General features: G+C 31.2%; 1 protein-coding gene across 1 annotated transcript in view; it reads right to left on the reverse strand.

Moving 5' to 3' along the window:
• The window catches only part of LOC109595608 (nucleolar protein 4), a 207,733-nt gene that overhangs the window by 103,637 nt on the left and 90,142 nt on the right, over positions 1-13,954 (reverse strand). The window lies entirely within an intron of this gene.

A 13,954-nucleotide genomic window follows, 5' to 3' on the forward strand; every position in this document is an offset into this window, starting at 1 on the left:
TATTTGCGCCTCGGAAGCTCAATTTACATACATACTCGGATCGGAGCCGCGCTGAAAACGACGCGGAGCCGTCCAGCCCTCAAAACGACCGACGACGACGAGAGAAAAAATATATATATATACGTCCCGGTCGCGTCATAGACGGACCGTGCAATTGCGGCCATACACATAAATATAAATGCCGGCGAACCGGCCTGACATATTCCTCTCTACGCCTGTGATGTTGTGGCACGTCGTTGTTTTGCCCGACCAACAAAGAATTAAAGTTTGATCATTAAACGAATTTGTTTTTTTTTTTGCTGTATCAAATTTGAAATTATGGTGTTAAAATATTGGAAATCTGATTAAAGTTAAAATTTATGATGTTTTTATTGGATTTGTACCGAAAATTAATAAGTACACAGAAATTTATTTGTGTAACTTGTTTTCATCTGGATCGCACACATATACGTCATTAAATACATACAATACAATACTGTTAGACTTAACTTATTAAAATAATAATAATAATAATCACATTTAATTTATTAAATAAAAATTTATAATTTAATTAACATTTTTTTAAAATTCAGTATATATTCAATAATATCTATGTGTGTATATATATATATATATATATATATATATATATATATACATATATATTAATTTTTAAAAATACTACATTTTTAACTAACTGACCGGCTATAATCTATAACAAGTTCAGAGTTATTGATTATATTATTTTTTTGGAGGTTCAAAAGTACGTATTTTCAAATTTAAAATTTATTGGTAATTTTTATTACCAATAATAATATTATAGTATTTTTTGATCAATTATATTTTTATCAGAGATAAAATGAAAAGGATAAGAAATTTATGGTTAAACAATTATTTTAATATTTCTATTTGACTATGTTATTTATACACAACTTTAAGACTGATATTGTTAGTCATTTATTGAAAATTTGACAAGAATTTGATGTTGCTTATTTGCAGGATCAACAGTAAGATTATTTATTTATATAAACGTATTTTTAAAATTAAAATTTATTTATCATTTTCAATAAGCAGCATGATATTGTTAGTCGTTTATTGAAAATTTGACAAGAATTTGATGTTGCTTATTTGCAGGATCAACAGTAATATTATTTATTTATATAAACGTATTTTTAAAATTAAAATTTATTTAATTTAGACTTAACTTATTAAAATAATAATAATAATAATAATCACATTTAATTTATTAAATAAAAATTTATAATTTAATTAACATTTTTTTAAAATTCAGTATATATTCAATAATATCTATATGTGTGTGTGTATATATATATATATATATATATATATATATATATATATATATATATATATATACAAACATATATATTAATTTTTAAAAATACTACATTTTTAACTAACTGACCGGCTATAATCTATAAAAAGTTCAGAGTTATTGATTATATTATTTTTTTGGAGGTTCAAAAGTACGTATTTTCAAATTTAAAATTTATTGGTAATTTTTTTTACCAATAATAATATTATAGTATTTTTTGATCAATTATATTTTTATCAGAGATAAAATGAAAAGGATAAGAAATTTATGGTTAAACAATTATTTTAATATTTCTATTTGACTATGTTATTTATACACAACTTTAAGACTACTATTTAGAAAATTGAAAAAAAATGCGATACTTTAATATTTTCAATAAGCAGCATGATATTGTTAGTCATTTATTGAAAATTTGACAAGAATTTGATGTTGCTTATTTGCAGGATCAACAGTAAGATTATTTATTTATATAAACGTATTTTTAAAATTAAAATTTATTTATCATTTTCAATAAGCAGCATGATATTGTTAGTCGTTTATTGAAAATTTGACAAGAATTTGATGTTGCTTATTTGCAGGATCAACAGTAATATTATTTATTTATATAAACGTATTTTTAAAATTAAAATTTATTTAATTTAGACTTAACTTATTAAAATAATAATAATAATAATAATCACATTTAATTTATTAAATAAAAATTTATAATTTAATTAACATTTTTTTAAAATTCAGTATATATTCAATAATATCTATATGTGTGTGTGTATATATATATATATATATATATATATATATATATATATATATATATATATATACAAACATATATATTAATTTTTAAAAATACTACATTTTTAACTAACTGACCGGCTATAATCTATAAAAAGTTCAGAGTTATTGATTATATTATTTTTTTGGAGGTTCAAAAGTACGTATTTTCAAATTTAAAATTTATTGGTAATTTTTTTTACCAATAATAATATTATAGTATTTTTTGATCAATTATATTTTTATCAGAGATAAAATGAAAAGGATAAGAAATTTATGGTTAAACAATTATTTTAATATTTCTATTTGACTATGTTATTTATACACAACTTTAAGACTACTATTTAGAAAATTGAAAAAAAATGCGATACTTTAATATTTTCAATAAGCAGCATGATATTGTTAGTCATTTATTGAAAATTTGACAAGAATTTGATGTTGCTTATTTGCAGGATCAACAGTAAGATTATTTATTTATATAAACGTATTTTTAAAATTAAAATTTATTTATCATTTTCAATAAGCAGCATGATATTGTTAGTCGTTTATTGAAAATTTGACAAGAATTTGATGTTGCTTATTTGCAGGATCAACAGTAATATTATTTATTTATATAAACGTATTTTTAAAATTAAAATTTATTTCATTTTTTTAATTGGTAATTTTTATAATTGCAGAAATATTATAATACTTTTTAACAAATATATTCTTATCAATTAAAGAATGAAAAGGATAAGAAATATATAGCCAAATAGTTTTTTTTAATATTTGACTGTTATTTATACACATACATAATTTTAACACTGCTACTTCATAGAAAATTGAAAAAGTCCGATACATATCAAATATATCAGATATATATCGTAAATACCCGATATTTTGATATTTTCAATAAGTAATATGATATCGTTAGTTTTTTATAAAGAATGTGTTAGGTATTATACTAGTATTTTTTATTTGCAGGATGAACAGTAAGATTAAGTCTTTAATTATTTATATACACTATATTTAACATTAAAATCTAATATAATATTATAGTACTTTTTGACAAATATATTCTTATCAATTATAAAATGAAAAGAATAAGAAATTTGTGGTTAAACATTTATTTTAATATTTGTATTTGACTATGTTATTTATACACATACATAGTGTATTTTAACATAATGTACGTAATTTTGACACTGCTACTTCTGAGAAAATTGAAAAATATCCGATACATATCAATATATTTGATATATACCGTAAATACCCGATATTTTAATATTTTCAATAAGTAACAAGATATTGCTGACCATTTATTGAGAATGTGTTAGTTAGAATTAAGTCATTAATTATTCATATATACATATTTTTAAAATTAAAATTTATTTATAATTTTTTATTGGTTTTTATAATTTTTATAATTACATAGTTATTATAGTAGTTTTTATATTCTTATCAATTATAAAATGAATGGAGATAAGAAATTTATGTTATATAAACAGTTATTTTAATATTTGTATTTGACTATGTTATTTATACACATACATAATTTTAACACTACTACTTCTTTAAGCAACATGATATTGCAGTTCATTTATTGAGAATGTGTTAACTACTGGCGTTGCTTATTTGCAGGATCAACAGTAATATTAAGTTATTAATTATTTATATACACATGCTTTTAAAATTAAAATTTATTGCTTTTTTTGATAAATTTAACATTTCTGTTTATTTTCTAAAACATCAAAGTATTTTATATAAAAATTAATTTGATATTTTATCATGATAGCTAATATAATTATTTCTAATCAGAATCAGTAATTGTTTATTACATATGGGTAAAAAATTAATTCGCTTCTGTTTTAAAAAATACGTTGTTTTAGAAATTTAACAGATTACATTAAAATATTTTTCCCGAAAATCGATAGGTATTATTTAATAATCAGATTATTCTAACACGAGTGTTGATAAAAATGCAAACGAATAATTGTCCATTTGCCTCTGACGCGGCACTGTCAGATAAAGCTTTGAGCGCGACCACCAAAAACAGAAAACAAAACGAGGCCGTGTTAAAATGTGGACGCGAAGGGGTAACGGCACCGGCGACGGTGACCCGTCTATGGCGCGTTATCAATTAAAAATTCTCGCGGCCTCCATTAAGCGGACGCGTATAATCTATAGCGCGGGGCGGTGTGCACGTTAACAAAAAAAAAAGAAAGGGAAAAAACAGAAAGGAGAAAAAGCGGGCCGCCGGGAATAGAGCGGCAGCGGCGAAAATAATTAGTGGCGCGGAACTCTCTCCCGCTCCTGAAATTCTCTCTGTTAGTGCGGAGCGAGCGAACGAGCGGCGGGTATTACGGGCGCCCGGTTTTATATCTCCGCAGCCGGCGGAGTGTTCTATTTGCGGGAGAGGGTCGTGTCGCGACGACCGCCTCGCAGTAAACGGGTGAACGACGGAACGACGCCCCGAAAGAGAATATCGGAAACGGTTCGGTCCCGGCTGGCCTCTTTAATTATGCAGCGTCGACAAGAAATACTGCACCGAAGTGTATTTTTGATTTTTAACGGTCCCCCCCCTTCTTTTTTTCTTGCCTCGTTCTTAATTAGATCGCGATCATTTGGACACCAATTAGCGAGGTCGGGTCGTGTAACACGGGACAAAGTTTGAGACATTACGATCTGTATTTTATTAATATGAATAAATAAATGTACTTGTTTAAAAATGGCATTAATCTCCCCAATCAATAATATTTAATTTTTTATTTTTCAATAATTGTTTTTTTTTTTCTTCTTCTAATTTTAATGATTACATCTGTGTTATTTAATCTAACATTGACACTTTGAATAAAATGACTTTCTTTTACAATTTTTGCCAATGACACATAGACTCAACCGAATATACAATAAATTTATAAACCTTCAAGCTTCTCGAATTCCTGTGATGAATTCATTTACATTTATTAGGAGCATTATTTATTTGGTATATAGAAGTAAATTATTGTTTAATGTACATAAATCAGTCTAAGGAGTCCTACACCAGACACCAGAATTGAACCATCTCCATTGCATATTTGAACCGCCACCATGTTTTATTGTCGATATAATAAAAATTTTATATAGTTTACTTCCTGTAGGATGTTTAACCTAAGCAAAACCATCATTTTTTATAAATTAAATTTGAACTCGTCACTAAAAACTACTCATTTCCACAGTACTGTGGTCCACTGAATGTCAAAATTGGATTTTCACATTTTTAGAAGAAACCAGGGTTTTTCTTTTAGGTCTGGGGTCAAACGAACCTCCATCCACTAATCATATTCTCACAGTCCTTGAACTAATTTGAAAAAGTCCCATTCTCTCTAGGTTGGCTTTAATTTCCCTTAACGATGATTAGAATGATTTTTGACGTTCGAAGTATCCATTTATCGATTTTCTTTCAAATTTTACAGTTTCATTTCGACCAAATGTTTAAATAACTATAAAAGGCAAAGAATCGATTTAAATTCACAGAGAGTAATGGAAGACTATAAAATAAAAAGTTGCTATAATTTTATTGAAAAATAATATCTAATTTTTTAGAGAATAAAATTAGACTGACCATATTTTTAATATATTTTATATCAAGATATATATAATATAGATCGAATTATCAACTTTAAAGAAGTTTATCGAAATTTAAAGAGTTTTTTTAATTACTGTCAATAAATAGAAAACTCATACAATTACAATATAGTGTTTATTAATTTCAAATATTTTTATAATTCTCTTAAAAAACAACATACATCATGAATTATTTGTTGTTACAGGAAAATGACAATTTTATAAATAAATATTGTACCCGTTGCTTTATTTTAATAATCACACATACACGTGTGGCAAACTTTGTAAATTTGTTTTTCTAGCTTGAAAGCGACCTGTCTAGAGAGTTGCGCAACTTGAAATTGTGAAAGTGAAAGGCAAAGTAGATTTTTCCATTCCATCCAATCTAAGAATTCCGTCGGATCCATCCCTGTTTCGGGAGAGATAGCGACGGTAAATCGTGGAGGTGGAGAGGAGAAAGAGAGAAAGGAAGCACCGAGTGCACACAGTGAGTGTGCTCTGGTGTATGTGTGTGTGTGTGTGTGTGTCTGAACATCAGGCCGTGTTGGCTGTCGGCCCGTCCGCATTAATATTGCAAGCGACGTGCCCGATTGTCTAACGAGGCGGGCTACACGCAAAAATGCCGCCGCCGCCTTTTCTCCGTTCCCGGGGATCAAACGGGGATCCTTTTTCGGCGGGTGGGAGAGATTTCTCTCTCGCAAACAGCGTTGCCGAACGTTCTTTGACACATTTTTTTTTCTATCGATTTATTTTTTTGATATTATTGCTTTGGATAAAAGGGAAATTTTTGACATTTATTGCTTGGAAATATTGACAACTATTCATATTCGTCATGCCTGTAAATACTTTTTTATTATTATTTTTTTTTTGACACATTTTCCTGCATACTTGCTGCACTTTTATCCTTCACTTCTTTTTTGACATCGCCTTCATTTTTATTTCGATGGACTTTATTTATATATTTCTGTCTATATTTCCAATTTAAAATGCTTAAGATATAAAATTTTAGCATTGTAAATATTAATTAAGTTCGTTATTTATATTTATTTATATTACAATTTTCCTTTTTATTCATTTCTTCTATTGTATCAAGTTAATTTACATCCTGATACTCTTAACAGTTTTCATACTCCAATTATTCTTTTACATCAAACTTGATTTACACTTTAAAATTATATTTTTTCTTTTGCAGTTATTTTGTATCTTTCCCATCAATTTTTATTTTTCAACAATTATGTCTCTTGTTTAGATAAAGATCCATAAATTTGGCAACATCGTATTAAAACCCTTATCCGCCCCCACGGAGGTGACAGATAGGTTGACGTGTCAACTACCGACCGGGAGAGCAAACCGAATCCGCACTTCGTGCTTTCCATCCTCGACATTAAACTTTTATATCGGGCCTGATATGTAAACCATTGAATCTTTCATGGCCCACAACTAGCAACTTTCATTCTCTATTATAAGCCCCGATGAAATTTTCAAAAAAGGGGCCGCGACACCGAATTGGAAACCCGAGGTTTCAACTTAATTAAGCGTAACCGACGAAATTTTAAAAGAGTCGTTCCCCAGTTCTCATTGATTCGATCGATCCCCCCTCCCCCTCCCCAAAAAAAGAAAAAAAGGGAATCCGTGACACTCAGGAGATGCGGAAGATTTTTCTCAAGTTTTCCAGAATTTGGCTCGAAAGGGGGCAAATTATAACTTTCTACAAAGAGTCAGTTGGAATGAGTTTAATTGGTTCCATTAAAAGTGACGGATAAACGGTTTTTATGCTTTTGATTTGCTGATCAAATTTTAAAGTGATTTAGAGAAAGTTGTGAAAAATATATTCAAGAATTTTTATCAAAACGTATTTGTTGATTTCTTAAATTTTGTTCACGTCAACATTTTTCAGGTCACATATAATTTTATGTGAAAGGAGCCAATCCATACACGGTTTTTTTATATTTTCAGTGTTACTTTGTACAACATTTAAATTGCCCATCACCATCATCATTAACATTTAATTGTCCAGATACGAAGTCGGATTGAAGGCACAAACGCCAGCCAATTACACCCCAATAAGTGATAAGTGCATTCCATCGTAATACATCGGGCGAAATTAAGAGGGCCCCCCTCAACGCAGATGTTGCAGGGTGCAAATCACGACCGCCCGATGCACACCCCCGGCGTGGCGGGGCCGGAGCGCTGCGAGAGAGGGTTGTTGGCAGACTCATCTCTTTTGGAACTACGCAGCGTTCGGGCCGACGTTTTGCCGGGGGAATTGCGACGGTCGTAAACAGAGCAAACACGGCCGTGGATTAACGACGCCGGTGTCGTAATAATATTCCGCTTCTGACCTCTTTTCACACAGGCTTTAGTCCGCGCTAATTTCTTTGTTCCCGTCCGTAATGGGTTTCGAATCCCGAACTTGTGTTATTTATGCGTCGGTACGTAGCCCCTAGCGCCGGTAATTAATCTGTAGTTTTCCTCTTTATTTTTTTTTTGTTCGTCCACCCCGCTTTTTCCCCTTTTAATATTGCGCACTTAAAGTTCCTCGGAATTTTCGTTCGTGCTGAGACGCTCCCACGTTGTTATCGGTGGGTCAGGTTGTTTGGCGCAGCTTTTTGAATATTATCTGATGGTGGATGCGGGGGAAAATTAAAAAGTGTATATCTTGAACGCTTTCGTGCGTCTCAAGGAATTAATCGCGCTTTTCTGAAGTGGAAAGATCACTTCGCTAATTGGAACAAGTTCACTATGTGGAATTCCGTAATTGTAATAATAAAACATCATATTATTTTTGTATTTATTGATAATTGATTTATGAAAAAGGTGGTCTTATAGTTGTACTGCATATTAAACAATACTTAATTGAAGGATTGATGGGATTTAATAATAAAATTGCCAATTAAAATATATTCGAAATTTTAAGTACATACGTCAAATTCTTACAATTCTTATAATGTAAGTATCTCTATCATTAATAAATTTGAATAAATTTCAAATAATTATGTGGGTAATTGTAAAATTATTTTTTATGTTAATAGTTTTATTAATATCTGGATTTTATACTGATGCACATTCTTCAATTACCCCATGTTATGAATGATTACTATTGGAGAAAAAAGTCATGAGGAATTTTAATTTTTTTTTACAATTTATTGCCATTTTTTGGTCTTCTCTACGGCAAATTAATTCAACAATTTTTATCATTTTTCCAATAATATTCCAATAGAATCCATTAAGTTTTGTTAATATAGTCGAACTTCGATAACTATTATTTGCCAAAAATAAATCGAGTTATCAAAACTTCGAGTACACTACTCATTAAAAATAACATTTTAAAGTCTATAAAATATGTAATACTTAATACAATCAATATTATTATGTTATGTATTATATATTATTATATTATGTGAGGTTTTTATTTTAATGCAAAAAAGTCAATTATTTGCCTTTTTTGTCGACATTTTTTTACAACATTATAGGTTTTTCCAATTAAATGTCTTTAAGACGTTTAACTGGAAAAACCCTTAGTAAAATGTATTTCTTCCATTTAGAATTTAGGAAGTTGTAATCATGTACACACCATAAAGTAGATTGTAGTTTCCGGCGTTATTCTGATCAATCGATAATTGGTGCCGACAACAATAATGTAAGTTCGAATTATCAAGTCATATTTACACTAATTTTCACCTTGGATGCCATTGCCAACCGATTTACTTCGAATTATCAAAAATCCAAGTTATTGAAGTTTGAGTAACACCTCGAGCAAATTCCTCGTGCAACAAACATATTTTGGAATCATTAAAATGCGATGAATCAACCATTAGAAAAGTTGGACAAATGGATTCCAAATACATTAAGTACAGATAACAAAATTAGGCGTTTGACAATTGCCAATTCTCTTCTTGCACGCAACACAAATGAGCCTTTTATTGATCGTATTGTTAGAGGGGTCGAAAAATAGGTTGATTATGAAAATTCTCGCTGGCCTAGACTATGGATTGATGCTAATAAATCTAATAGAACAGTACTTAAGCTAACAAAGAATTTGGAAGACCACATGTCACATTAGAGACACGAAGAAAGCTTCAAAATGTTGAATTTCCTCAATCAAGGTCAATCTTCCAGTTTTTTGGAATTGATTTGATTGTAGAAAATTTGATGATGATTTAGTTGAATAAGTTATTTTAAGTTAGACGTAAATGAATATTTCCAGTATCTAATATATTACTTTTTTAATCAACTTTTTCTATAATATAATGTACGATTTTATATTTAATTACTGAAAAAAACAGGAAAACAATTTAACCACACATTAACAATTTAAATTTAAATCTTCTGTACCATTAACGTTAGAAACAACCATAACACAAATATTCGAAATGAATTTCTACTAAAAAAATGACTTTATAAATGAATTTCCCAAGTGCTCTACCATTTATGTATTATTTTTTGCAAGGTTTAACGGAGATCTGTGAATAATTGATACGAAGAATATACGTTACAAAAATACAAACACGCGTTTATTATCAAAAAAATTCCGCATCAGACATTCAACCCAATTTCGGTCCCTATGCCACCTCCGCATTTTCATTTCGCGTGTTTATTTTTCGGTTTTTTTTTTTAGTCTCTCTCTTTCTCCGTCACACGCTGCGGCCGTCCTGCGGCGAGCGGGAAGGACGGACGGACGACGAACCGATCGGCGACTGTCGCTCGTTCGGTAACCGCCCGCGGCGCGATTCGTATCAGGAGAGCAGGAAGTACAGCGGGCAACGTTCTTCCCGCCGTGCCGAGTTTGAGTCGGGCGGGCACCGGGCACCGGGCACCGGCACCATCACAGGCACTAGGTTGCCTCGATTAGGATTATTGCGGCCGGCCCGACGCCGCGGTTCCCTCCGTTTCGCGTTACCACCTCGCGCCACCCCGCGTCCGACGTTTTAATGGCCCGAGCGGCACCGCGACCGTTTTCGACGTTGATGGATGGCCCGGTCGTTTGGCGCGACGTTCTTTCGATGCCGGTAACGTACGGACTAATGAACGCGACAAATAGTCACCGTGGAACGATGTTTTTAACGAGCGTTCATTTAATGTTAACTGTATCATAACGTCAAATGTACAAATTGACACTTTATCATTATTCAATTTATGGAAAACAACGGCCAGGAGAATCACTTCCTGGAATACGTTGACATTTTCAATTAATTATATGTGGATAGTATTTAATTAGCGATACGAATATGAATAAATGTGATCGAATCACATTTGAATTATTTATTTTTAAACATATTGATAAAAATCACACACACCCACCTAAATCATTTGAGTTTTTATGGAAAATACCATTATATATCAAAAATTGAACTGCTAAAGTGAGCAAATTATAGTAAATGTTAAAATGTTAAAAATTATTTAACTACTCAAGAAAATAACTTTCTTCACAGACTTTTTATAAACAATTACACGCTTTATTAATTTTGTTATTAATAAAAAACATTAAAATTAAGTATTTTCAGTAACATATTACTACATACCATACCATACAAAATATTCTAACTGATAAAATTAAGGAAAATAGTAAAAATTATTAACTGTTCAAGAAAATAAACTACATACAAATGTATAAAATAGTAAAAGTTTAGTTTGTTAGATAATTGGAAAGATGCAATTTTTGTAGTTTTATCGTAAAATAAAGGGTAAAATTGCCTCTTTGTATAAAAAATTAACTAAATGTATTTTATTTAACTAGTCAAGAAAATAAACTGTACATGAATATATTAAATTTTCAAATTTTTAGAAGTAATCAGAAATAGTAACAATTTAGTTTTTTAAATAATTGGAAAACAACAAAACTGACAGTTTTTATGGTCAAATTGTGAAAAAGGGTAAAATTACCTTAGTAGATGAGAAATTGACTAAATATACAAATTTATAGTAACAAAAAATAGTTTATTTTGTTCTTAACAATAGAAACATATTTTTACGCAGAACAGAAATCATTATATTAATTAAAATTACTCTAAACAGATTTGTTACTACATATCATTATATACCAAAAATTGTGTTAACTGGTAAAATTATGCAAAATGATAAATGTTGTCTAATAATTAGTTAAAAAAAAAGATGTATCACATTTTGTACAATAAATTTGTAAAAGATGTACAAAAAAGTTTGTTAAAATATGAAAAATGTAATAAAAACTGGCTGATATTTTTAAATTATCGAAAAAGGGTATAAAGTAATTAATTAGATACAAATATATCAAATATACAAATTTCCTGCAGCAATTAAAGAAAAATTGTTCACATAATATACATCCCTGACATTTATTTTTCCATTTTTAGTAACACACTATATTTTTGTATCATACATTTTCGTACCAATTATTTATCAATGTTGAAACAAAAGCAAAAAAAAAACTATTCTGGAAAATATTTATTTTCAATAAAATCGACAACGTTTTTTTTTGTTTTCAAATCCCTGAAATATTATGTATTTTGTATATATTTATAGAAACATATTTTAAAAAGTAAACGTTCACGTTTGTAGTTTTTCGCAACGGTTTGTTAATTAATTTTAACTAGAACTCAGGACTAACTAATTTAATAGGCAACAGGATCATTGCCGTTGTCATTTAAAAAGCGATGTAAACCAAAGGGCCCACGGGGCAAATACTCAAAGCGAGTTCAAATCTAAAATAACACGATTGAATAGGTAATTATGAAAACGCACACAATGACAACAAACAGCATAACTAATCCACGCTAGCACAGTGTCACGAACAAAACAACGCGTTGCAAAATCTGTCGGATTAAAATATATATTTTCAAAATATTCGACGATAAATCAATCGATGATCCCGACCAGATGATGTGTTCGTTTAATAATGACTTATGCGACTAAATTCGGTTTTCGTTACGTAGCTCCCCGTGCCGGGATACTTATTAGCCGAATTTAATTAAAACCGACCCCTTTCGCCCGGCACGAGAGCGCCGACCCCACAGCCGGGGCTAATCATTCCCACCGAAACTTCCAGCCGCCCCCCATCGACTGCCGGCAATACGGTGTTTTCCACGTGCAAAAACACTTTTATTTTAATTAGGTCGGTCCGTTACGGAAATTTTCCGCCGTCGCGATTAAGACCGGATATCTGGATGCAATATTAATTAACCCCCACGCGGCGCGTAACAAATGAGGCCGTGTGACGCGCCGGTTTTGCGGGGTGCAAACAACGGGCGAGGGAGAGAGAAGGAGCGAGAAAAAAAAAGTGGAAGATGAACGGACGGACTGGCAAAGGCGTTCGCTGAACTGAGAAATCAAGAACAAAGCGCCCGCACCCGAAGAACTAATAAATAAAGCCGACAACAAACGTTTGCCACTCGCCGTGGCGCGGAACAAACGAAAGAAAGGCCGCGTCGCTTCGGTCGCTTTCAGGACGCTCTGGACAAGCCGATGCACATTTTAATATGAATTTTGTGCGAAGGTGTATGGGAAATTAAAGAGGGTGACGGTATATATAAATCAGTACTATTAAAGTTAATTTAGTAAAGTGATTGAAAAAATTAAACATATGCCTTATTTTAAACTAAATGATTATTCATTAAAAATTAAAATTGTAATAGTAGAATTGTTGGTGGGCAATTAATAATCTTCCAAGCATATCCCTGGCATGTTCTATGAAACTCAGGTCAGGCTACAAGGCTGGTAAGGACAGACGCTCAACTTGAACAATTTTTAAATGGTTGAGGACAATCCTTGCTCCGTGAAGTCTAGCGTTGTCGTTTAAAAATCGAATATGATGTAGAACTCCGTTCTACCTCCTAGAAAAATACCACCCCAAACCATTATGGACCCTTCTTGGCATGCGTGAACTTCCTTCACATAACGTGGATTTATTCTTTGACTTGGAGGTCACCAGATACGTACTGACCTTGTAATCAACACAGTATTCCACCCTTCATGCCACAATTCTCTTTCCTGACACCAAGCTAGTCTGGCTATCCGATGGGCAGACTGGAGGGGTAGTCGCCTTATGTCCTTGGGCTTATATGACGTCCAGTAAACCAGGTCTTGTCGAAGAAGTGTGCTGTTTCTTATTGGGTCCGCTCGTGCTCCTCTGATTAATAATCTATCTTCCCTGTAAGATGTAACTGTTGGTCGACCTTCTCTAGGCCAATCTAGCCCCTATCCAGTCTCTAGAAACCGCTGATAGAGTCTGCACACTATGGATTAGTCAACATTAAACGCAGCAGCCACATCAACTTGTCTTGAGCTACCCTGTCCCGTTCCTATAGC

This window comes from Aethina tumida, chromosome 1, assembly GCF_024364675.1.
Source record: "Aethina tumida isolate Nest 87 chromosome 1, icAetTumi1.1, whole genome shotgun sequence".
Classification (NCBI taxonomy): Eukaryota; Metazoa; Arthropoda; class Insecta; order Coleoptera; family Nitidulidae; genus Aethina; species Aethina tumida.